This window comes from Choloepus didactylus, assembly GCF_015220235.1.
Source record: "Choloepus didactylus isolate mChoDid1 chromosome X unlocalized genomic scaffold, mChoDid1.pri SUPER_X_unloc2, whole genome shotgun sequence".
NCBI lineage: Eukaryota > Metazoa > Chordata > Mammalia > Pilosa > Megalonychidae > Choloepus > Choloepus didactylus.
Window position 1 is genome coordinate 801,306 of NW_023637622.1, and position 9,259 is coordinate 810,564.

Sequence of the window (9,259 nt, forward strand, 5' to 3'; positions counted from 1 at the left end):
TGTTCTGTCCCAGAGAATATTCCCGTACTACAATTTTCTGGAGGTGATATTGCAAGAGAGGTGGGTGGAAAAGATTTTCTGTGCCCTACTTGAGAATTGTCACCCATCTGCAATGCTATTAAAATGAAGGTTGTTACAAATAGGACTCTTCAAGTGAAAATGCACTTGAGGTGGCCCAATTCTCAGTTTTTCCCTTGCAATAACAGGGTTAATGTTTTGGAAAATATGTTTTTAAAACGAAAACTGCAGAAGTTGCTACTATATCAAAAATCAGCATGGTTACTACTAAAATTATATTTAACAGAGTTGTCGTATCCAAGCTTCTATTTTTCCATTGGCTATACACAGATGTGGATCTAAAGGAGGAAGTATATGGCTTTCATCTTGGCTTGATAATTTTGTATTGATTACAAATTATATGGATGGAAAGAATGTGAAATAAAGTGAAATGAACGCCAAGCAAAGCAGGGGACAGCACAGATCAGTGGCTGAGAGAACCAATTTTGGAATCAGAGAGATGTGTTCAAATTAGACCTCCTCGACTTATTGGCTACTTCACTTTTGGCAATTTATTTAACTTCTCTAAGTTTGTTTCCTCATCTCAAAAAAGATGATTAAACCACCCGTATCACAAGGCTATTATGAAAACTAAGTAAGAAAATGTACATAAAGTTCTTGTCACACTGTCTTGAACACAATAAGCATGCAAGTGTTATTCTTGATCACTTACGTTACATCTTTCTTTATAAAAACAATAAGCACTCATGTATTATTACTTAGCTGTTGCGGTTGTTATTACTATAATTATTAAGAAAAGAAATAAAACATGTGACCTCTTGAGCGCAACCCTCATTCATGGCTAATTTCAACATAGTTTCCCTCTGGCCCACTCCCTCCCTAAAGAATGAAGGGTATGGTTATGGATTGGACAATTTAGAAGACATTTTATTCCCCATTTTTCTAGAGGACAGAGCTTTAGGCAGTGCTGAACAGAGCAAAGGGGTTGACCAACTCTCTCTTGGAACAACATCCTCCCCCAAGGATAAACAAGTGAATGATAGGGCCTAGGCCCAGCCTTAGGAAGAAGACCTAGCAACAGATCTCTGATTCTTGGTAATCCTGTATAGTCTACTTTCTTCTGCCTCTTTTTTGGACAAATCTTTCCTTAAGGTAAAATGTCAGATGTGGATTTGGTCAGGACATGGGTGATGAAGCCATCTTTTGCTTGAGGCCCTAAGTCTCCATCCCTACATACCTGATGGGTGAAAAGGTTTCCAGGGGACGAAACCCTTTATGGAAAGAACAATGCTCTTTGCTCTAATTTTGAATCTTCCCATTGTTAACTCAGGGGCTGCTCGCCTTTAATAAGTATATGAAGGGAGTGTTTGTAAAAATAAAGATTTTTTAAATAAGTATTGGGATTTATTCCTAGACTAGGTGAAGTCTTTCTCTAGTAATACAATTACATTCCTTTCGGACAGAATCCTGAGGGATTCACAAGGATCCTGCCAAAATGAGGCTCTCCTAGATGCCCTAGAACAGGCGCCGAGACTCCCTCTGTAAACTCATATAAGGGGGGGGAGGGGGAGGGAGAGGAGGAGGCTGCGACGTTCGACTTAGGAGGAAGGGAGACGCAGCGGGGTGACTGGGCGAACCCTGCTGACCTCAGGATTCTGCGACACCTCTGTGGCTACTACCGATCCGCCATCTTCGAAAGCTGTTTCCCGGACCCTCCAGCTTGACTACCGTCTCCGCGGCAGCGGCAGCCACGGCCCGCATGCAACAAGGCCGGGGACACCTCGAGGGCTGCGGCCGCGAGTCCAGCGGCTGTCGTGGCGGACAAGCACCTTTGAAAATCTAAAGTCATTATCCTGAACGAAGGCCAGCAATTGGACCACCAAGGCGCCTAATCCGTCTCGTGTTCTTACGTGGAACAGCCCCAAGGGATGTCGCTGCTAGTTCGGTCCAAGTCTAACGGATCGCTGGCCTTGAAAGTCAAAGACAAATCGGAACACGCCCTATCAGAGACCGCAGCGGGGCGTTAATTGGTTGGCTGGAAGCTGAGAACCTCGGTCTGGCGCTGAGTTTCCAGGCGGCAGCAGGATAGCACGATATTTGAGAGACGTTTCCTGCGTTCAAGGTAAAAACCCTTTTGTCGAAATCATGCAAGACCACTTGAATTCATTAGAAGAAACAATTTGATAAAATGTCGCAAACCAGTAGCCTGGTTGACTTGCCCGACTGTGAACTCAATACACTTGAACAGATAGCTGACTTAGTTAGGTCTGCTTTTGCCTCACCTACCCATAGGGAGAATCTGGCTCTGATCTTGGAAAATGAGGACTATATTAAGAAACTGCTGCAGCTGTTCCACATTTGTGAGAATCTAGAGAACACTAAAGGCTTACAACACTTGCATGGAATTATTAAAGGAATCTTATTCCTTAACAAGATCCCTCTGTTTGAGATCTTGTTTTCTGATGAGTGTATTATGGATGTGGTGGGATGCCTTGAATATGACTCTGCCTTGGCTCAACCAAAAAGGTATAGGGAATTCTTGACCCAAAATGCAGAGTTCAGGGAAGTTATACCAATAACAAACTCTGAACTTAGGCAAAAAATACATCAGACATACAGAGTACAATATATTTATGACATCCTTGTGCCTGTACCATCCATATTTGAAGAGAGTTTTCCTTCTACTCTTAGAACTCTTATTTTCTTCAATAAGATTGAGATAGTCAGCATGTTGCAGAAAGATGAAGAGTTTTTGTCTCAAATTTTTGCACAGTTAACAAATGAGACAATAGATGATGATAAACGGTGTGATTTGGTACTCCTTTTTTTTAAAGGAATTTTGTGCATTTTCTCAGACATTACAAACTTCAGGCAAGGATGCATTATTTGACACATTAACGCAATTGGGAATTCTTCCTGCTCTGAAAATTGTAATGAGTGTGGATGATCTGCAAACAAAGTCAGCTGCTGCAGATATATTGGCTTATCTAGTGGAACATAATCCACCCATGATCCGAGGATTTATAATGGAAGAAGCTCAGCAGAGTGAAGATGGTAACCTTTTCATTAACATAATAATTCAACAAATGATCTGCGATACTGATCCTAACCTAGGAGGTGCTGTTGAATTAATGAGACTTCTTCATTGTCTGCTTAATCCAGACACCATGATGGCTTCACCTAATACATATGAAAGAAGTGAATTTCTTGATTTCTTCTATAAACATTGTGCGCATGTCTTCATAGCACCACTTTTGGTCACCACCTCTGAAGACAAAGCAGATGAGGATAATATAGCTGGAGCTAACAAATGCAACAATTGCTTCAATAATTATCAAACAGCACAGCTGCTGGCCTTAATGTTAGACCTACTCACATTTTGTGTAGAACATCACACATATTACATTAAAACTATATTTTGAGCAGAGACTTGCTAAAAAGAGTCTTGATCTTGACGAATTCAAAGCACACTTTCCTTATTTTGTGTGCTATTCGCTTTATGAGAAGGATGATTGGCCTTAAAGATGAACTTTACAATTGTTACATCATCAATGGAAATCTTTTTGAGCCAGTTGTAAATGCTCTTCTGAATAATGGGACTCGGTACAATATGTTGAATTCAGCTATTATTGAGCTGTTTGAATTCATAAGAGTGGAAAATATCAAGTCTCTTGTTACACATACAGTTGAGAAGTTTTATAAGGCACTTGAATCGATTGACTATGTTCAGACATTCAAAGGATTGAAGATTAAATATGAACAAGAGAAAGACAGACAAAGTCAAATATGGAAGAATTTACATGCTATACTCGATAGTAAAATATTTTGCAGAGGTGCTAAAGCCTTAGAGAAGAAAGAAGATAATTTTAAGGGTGATAAAGAAGAAGAGACAGTTATGCCACCATCACAAATTTATAAGCAAGAAGAAGATGATTTTCCATTTTGTTTTGATAAATCTATGGAGACTGATGAAACAAAAGAAAATGAAGACGAGGAAGACCTTCCCACTAAAACATCTTGCGGCTTCACATTTACTTTATCCCATTCTGCTGGTGATGCTGATAGAACAAATAGTCCAACTGAAAGCAGAGTGGTTGGCTTAGTGGATTATCCAGATGATGAAGAGGAAGAAAAAGATGATGAAACACCACCCAGGAAAAGACCTCATTTCAGCTCATAAAACCTTAACTGGGAAACCCTAAACATGTAGTCCTACTAAAATTCTGTACGTATTCAAAAAGCTTTCTCATGTGAACTTATAAGTATACTATAAGTAGTAAAAGATGCATCTTGTATCAGTTAGGAGGGTTTAGTTCTGAAAAAATCAGACTTCCCAGAAACTTGAAATTTAACTGTGATTAGTAACCAGAACCCTGGTGACAGCTTTTAAACAACAACAGTCTTAGTTTGGAGATGGTTTGGGGGAGGGAGCAGGTTGATAGAATAATATTAATGTGTTTTTTTTCCCAGGGTATATATTAGAAACAATCTTAACAGTTTAATTGTAAAGCCATTACTTATGTAATAGTTCTTGCCATGACTTTGTTTCCTTCAGTTGCCTGTTTTGAAATAAAAATGTATGTTTATGTTTACATGGAAAGCACAGTCAGCCATAACAACAACAAAAAATAAAGTTAAGCTGTTCAGACGTTTCTTTGAAGATTTAACAAAAATTCAGCCTTTTGGGTAACTAGAGGGAAGTAACTTTCACTGTGTATTTTGATGAATGAAAAGACAAGCTGGTTTCAAAATGAGCAGTTCTGTTGTTGTAACTGTTTTAGGTAAGAGATGCCAAGATCAGTCCAGTAGTATTCCAAAAGAGTTGTCTCTAATACTTTTGCAGTGAGTAGAACAGAACATTTTCAACTGCCTAGATTGTGAAAGAAACTTTGAAGTCATTTTCTGCTTCAAAAATGAAGTTGTCTCTCCAGAAAAGCAGGTAAATTTTAAAGAATGCAAAGAACAGTGCTGAAGGAAACAGCATTTAGTATCTAGAAGCCATTTTAGACCAAGAAAAAGTTAAGTATTCAAGTCAGCATACAGGACACGAACTTTTTCTAGAAACAAACTAAACAAACAATGGTGTAATATGAAAGCTTCTTTATTAAAGAGTGTATGCAAATGAATTTCTAAAAATAATTTGAAGGAAAGGTTTAAGGGGGTCTATTTTTAGAAGAGCAAGTTAACTGGGTTCATTTTTCTTGGAATACCTTAAACTGAAGTAGCTTCCCATGTTTTGAATATTTTGTAGTTAATTCAAAGTTTAGCCATGGTTTGGAAATGATGGGTTCTCTGTGTAGATAAGAAGTATAGTTTTCCATAAAACAGGAATTTATTTTGTATTACAAATACCAATGTACTCATTTTGCACCATTTGGTGATACTCATACTGAACTCTAAAATTCAGGAATTAAAATGTGATCCTGTAATTCTCAAAAAAAAAAAGGCCATACTAAATTTACTATTGTACCAATAAGAAACACATTTTATGCAAAAATAGGAAACTGTTATGTGAGAACGACAGTGCTTTCCTAAAACAGTAAACAATAGTTTCATCAGATATAAAGTATTCTAAAGTGTGGACATGACCTCAAGAGAGATAATCATACATTGCCAAGGACATGACAGCAGGGAAACTGCATTTTCACATTTCTCAAGCCAAGCTAGTTAAACCAAATATTATAATGGGATTATTCATGTCATGATGGCATGTCAAAAAACGTAGTTTGTTAGAAAATCATTTCATGTTTTCTTCTGGATAGACTGCCATGGGGAAGGTTATCTGTAGTATGCATATTTACACACACATACACACACCCATACGCAGTTTTAGTTTTGATAAAAATGTATTTAACTCTTTATTTTAGTGGAAGTAGCTTCAGTTCTTAACAGACCAGTTATTTACAGTGAGGGAGAGAAGAAAATGTCTTTTTTTGATGCTATTTCTGTTTCTTTTCTTCCCATCAGTTAGTTTTAATTTCAGGAAAAAAATGGACACTATAGGAGAAAAAAAATGAATATATGCATTTGTTTCTGTATTGTCCCCAGTGAATTTGTAAGGAAAGATGAGGGAGGGCATAAGCATAACGGGAAGTAAGAAAAAAAAGGACAGGTACTCTATTGAGCTGTATAACCTCTATGAGCCCTTTTCTAGTCACAGCTACTTAATGTTAGGGGAAGCAGCGTGACAAGCAAAATGGTGCAAAAGCAAATTGCCCATCAGATGGCATAACCTACTATTAAGGGAACATTTAAGAGGGCAACAAAACACAGAAGCATAATCCTTACTGTCTGCACACTGAGTGAAAAATTGACCAAAATGTTCAATCTGTCTAGCTGTGTTGCGTGAGAAGATACCACATAAGGAATGTTTCATTTCATTTTAAAGTTTTTTAGAAGTAATTAAGTAAAGAACACTGAAGCAGATTATTTACAAAAAGAAGAAATAGAGTGAAATGGCCCAGTATTTACAATAAAATCTAGGCAAGCATTTTTGGAGAGGTGCCCTAGTCTTGTCAAGGTTTTGGCTTTAAGCACTGGACCTCCAGTAAGTTTGATGGTTTAGTAACTCTGAACACAGCAAAAAGGGGGAAGTGATATACTATAACAAATAAAGCAGAAACTTCATATTCACATAGCCCTTGATGACATTGCAGGCTCTGTTGCTTACCAGTTTCATGACCTTGGACAATTATTTTCTCCTCTAGCCATAATTTCTCCATCTTGTTTTAAAAGTTAGAAATACATGTAAATTATCCATAACATATTTAATTCTCAATAATAGTATTTAAAACTCATAATCAGCAGCCTTGATTATAAGCAGAATCATTCTTATAAAGATGGGGGATAAAGTCAAACCATAACCATTTATATCACAGGTTATGCCCAGGAATTAATAATCCTATATTCTGGATCAAATTGACATCAATGTAATAAAAATTAATGAGTTTGGTTCATGTTGGCAGACAAGTCTATGTGCTTGCCTCATGCCCAGCTGGAACACAACTGAAATAAAAATGTAAAAGTGGAAAGAGAAATAAAATCTCAAAACAATGAAGACACTTAGGTGGAGTGGTGTCTCAGATGTTAACCAAAGAATGAGAGATCTCAGGAGTGAAGAGTGAAATTAAAATTAGAAGGGGGTGGAGGGGCACAGTGGGAAGGGAATTGAAAATGTGTAAAAGTGACCAGAGTCACTAAGTCCTCTTCCTCCCATGCCCCACTCCAGCAAGCAGGACAATCAGCTAGAATTTATCCCTAGATAACAGACAAAAAGTCCTGTCCCTAAAGCAGTTTAAATCACAGGCAAAGCTGAGGGCCCTGGTATGGTGCTGTTGCCTTACAGTTAAGCCTTTCTCTTTAGGGTGTTGAAGGATCCAGGATACTGAAAGCTTACCACCCCTAAGGGGCAAGTCACAGTGTTTTTTGAAGAGAGACATGCTAATGCCTGGCTCTCACCTAAGATGTGCAATCCCAAAAGCACAAATGATGACCCTGGGAAGATAGTCTTTACAATTGTCAGGGCACCACCATCGCGCACCAACCCCCCGAACCCCTCCCCCCACCCCCTCAAGTGATATGACACCTACATCAGTCAGGGAGAGCAGGTTGAGAATGCCTCCATTGTGGCCTTCCAGCCTGCTAGTAAGCCTTAAGGTTCCCAGTTCAGTTAAAATAATTGTTCCTTGTTTTGAAGGTTTTGCCAAAGGCAGTCAATCCAGTCTTCTCATTTGTCCAAGCTGCCAATCAGATTGCATGGCATTTAGTCAGCCCCATGGGATAACCAAGAATGGGGGTGGAGACAACATCTGGAGGGTTTTTTTCTTGCATGGGAGTTGCAGGAGCTAGGGCTATTCCCTACTGTTTCTGATAGACCTCTCAGTAAGGATAAGGGGAACGGTGACCAAATAGTGGTCAGAGCAGTCTGGCTGGGGATGACAGACCCAGCAGTCAGTTGCAAACACCAGTTTGGGAGAGCCTCACCAGAGTGTTTTCCTGGCGGAGGAAGGCTACAGAGGTGGTTCAGAAAGTCAAAGGACATTAATGCGCCGCCTTCTCCTGTACAAACAGAGATTTTTCAACTGTTCCCTACCCTCACCCAAATGTCTCACCCAGAAGAATTGGGTGCAAGAAAGAAAAAGGCATTTTTATAAAACTTAGCTAAAATTAAATTTGAGTTGTATAGGCTCCGTATTTGCCAGGCTGCTACCCAGAGAGTATGCCAATCATGCTGGCCTGGTTTGCACCAGACTCAGGAGTGATCAGGACAGAATCCTAAATTTTCAGAATAAGTCTATATAATTCCCCAGCTCTTCAGTCCTGATCAAAAGCCAGGAGATGGCTAAGAGGGGACAGCCACATTCAATGATCAAACTGTCATACTCTTGGGTAGGGTTCCTCAACTTCAGCACTATTGACATTTTGGGCTAGATAATTCTTTGTTGTCAGGGGCTGTCCTATGCATTGAAGGGTGTTTGGCAGCATCCCTGGCCTCAACCCACTAGATATCAGCAACAACCCCCTTACAGTTGTGACAACCAGAAATGTATCCAGACATTGCTAAATGTTCCTTCATGGGGCAAAATTTCGATGCCCTGCCCCTCCAAGTTGCACCACTGGTCTAAGGTGTATGGAGCTTATTTTGTAGATGTTGGGTCCACTTCCACTAGGCTGAATCTCCTCTTCTTTTTCCCCTCTACCCAAAAGGGCCAAGTACATGCACCTACAACATTTTCATGAAAAGAGAATGGACCTTCCTTGGAATTACACAGACCCTGATTCTGCCTTTCATTAGAAATATAACCTTGGCCTCTTATTTGACACCTCTGATCCTCTTTATCATAAGAGGTTAAAGAGTTCACAAATGATAAAGAGTTCACAAATAAGTTCACAAATGAGACAGGACAATAGTTATTCTTTATTGGTCATGTATTATAAGTGAAGTACACTGTACTAGGTAATTTACCTATATTTCTAATTTCACAATAAACCTGCAAGGTAGGTATGGCAGTTTCAGTTTGCTAAAGCTGCCAGAATGCAATATACCAGAAATGGCTTGGCTTTTACAATGGAGATTTCTTTTTTTTTTTATTAAATTCAGTATTATAGAAATACATTCACACACCATACAATCATCCATGGTATACAATCCACTGTCCACAGTATGATAACATAGTTATGCTTTCATCACCACAATCTATCTCTGAACATTTTCCTTACATCAGAAAGAGCCAGAACAAGA

General features: G+C 39.0%; 1 pseudogene; it reads left to right on the forward strand.

Annotated features, from left to right (window-relative positions):
- Positions 1-4,198, forward strand: part of LOC119525846 — a 159,039-nt pseudogene extending 154,841 nt beyond the window's left edge.
- Positions 4,199-9,259: the final 5,061 nt, after the last annotated feature.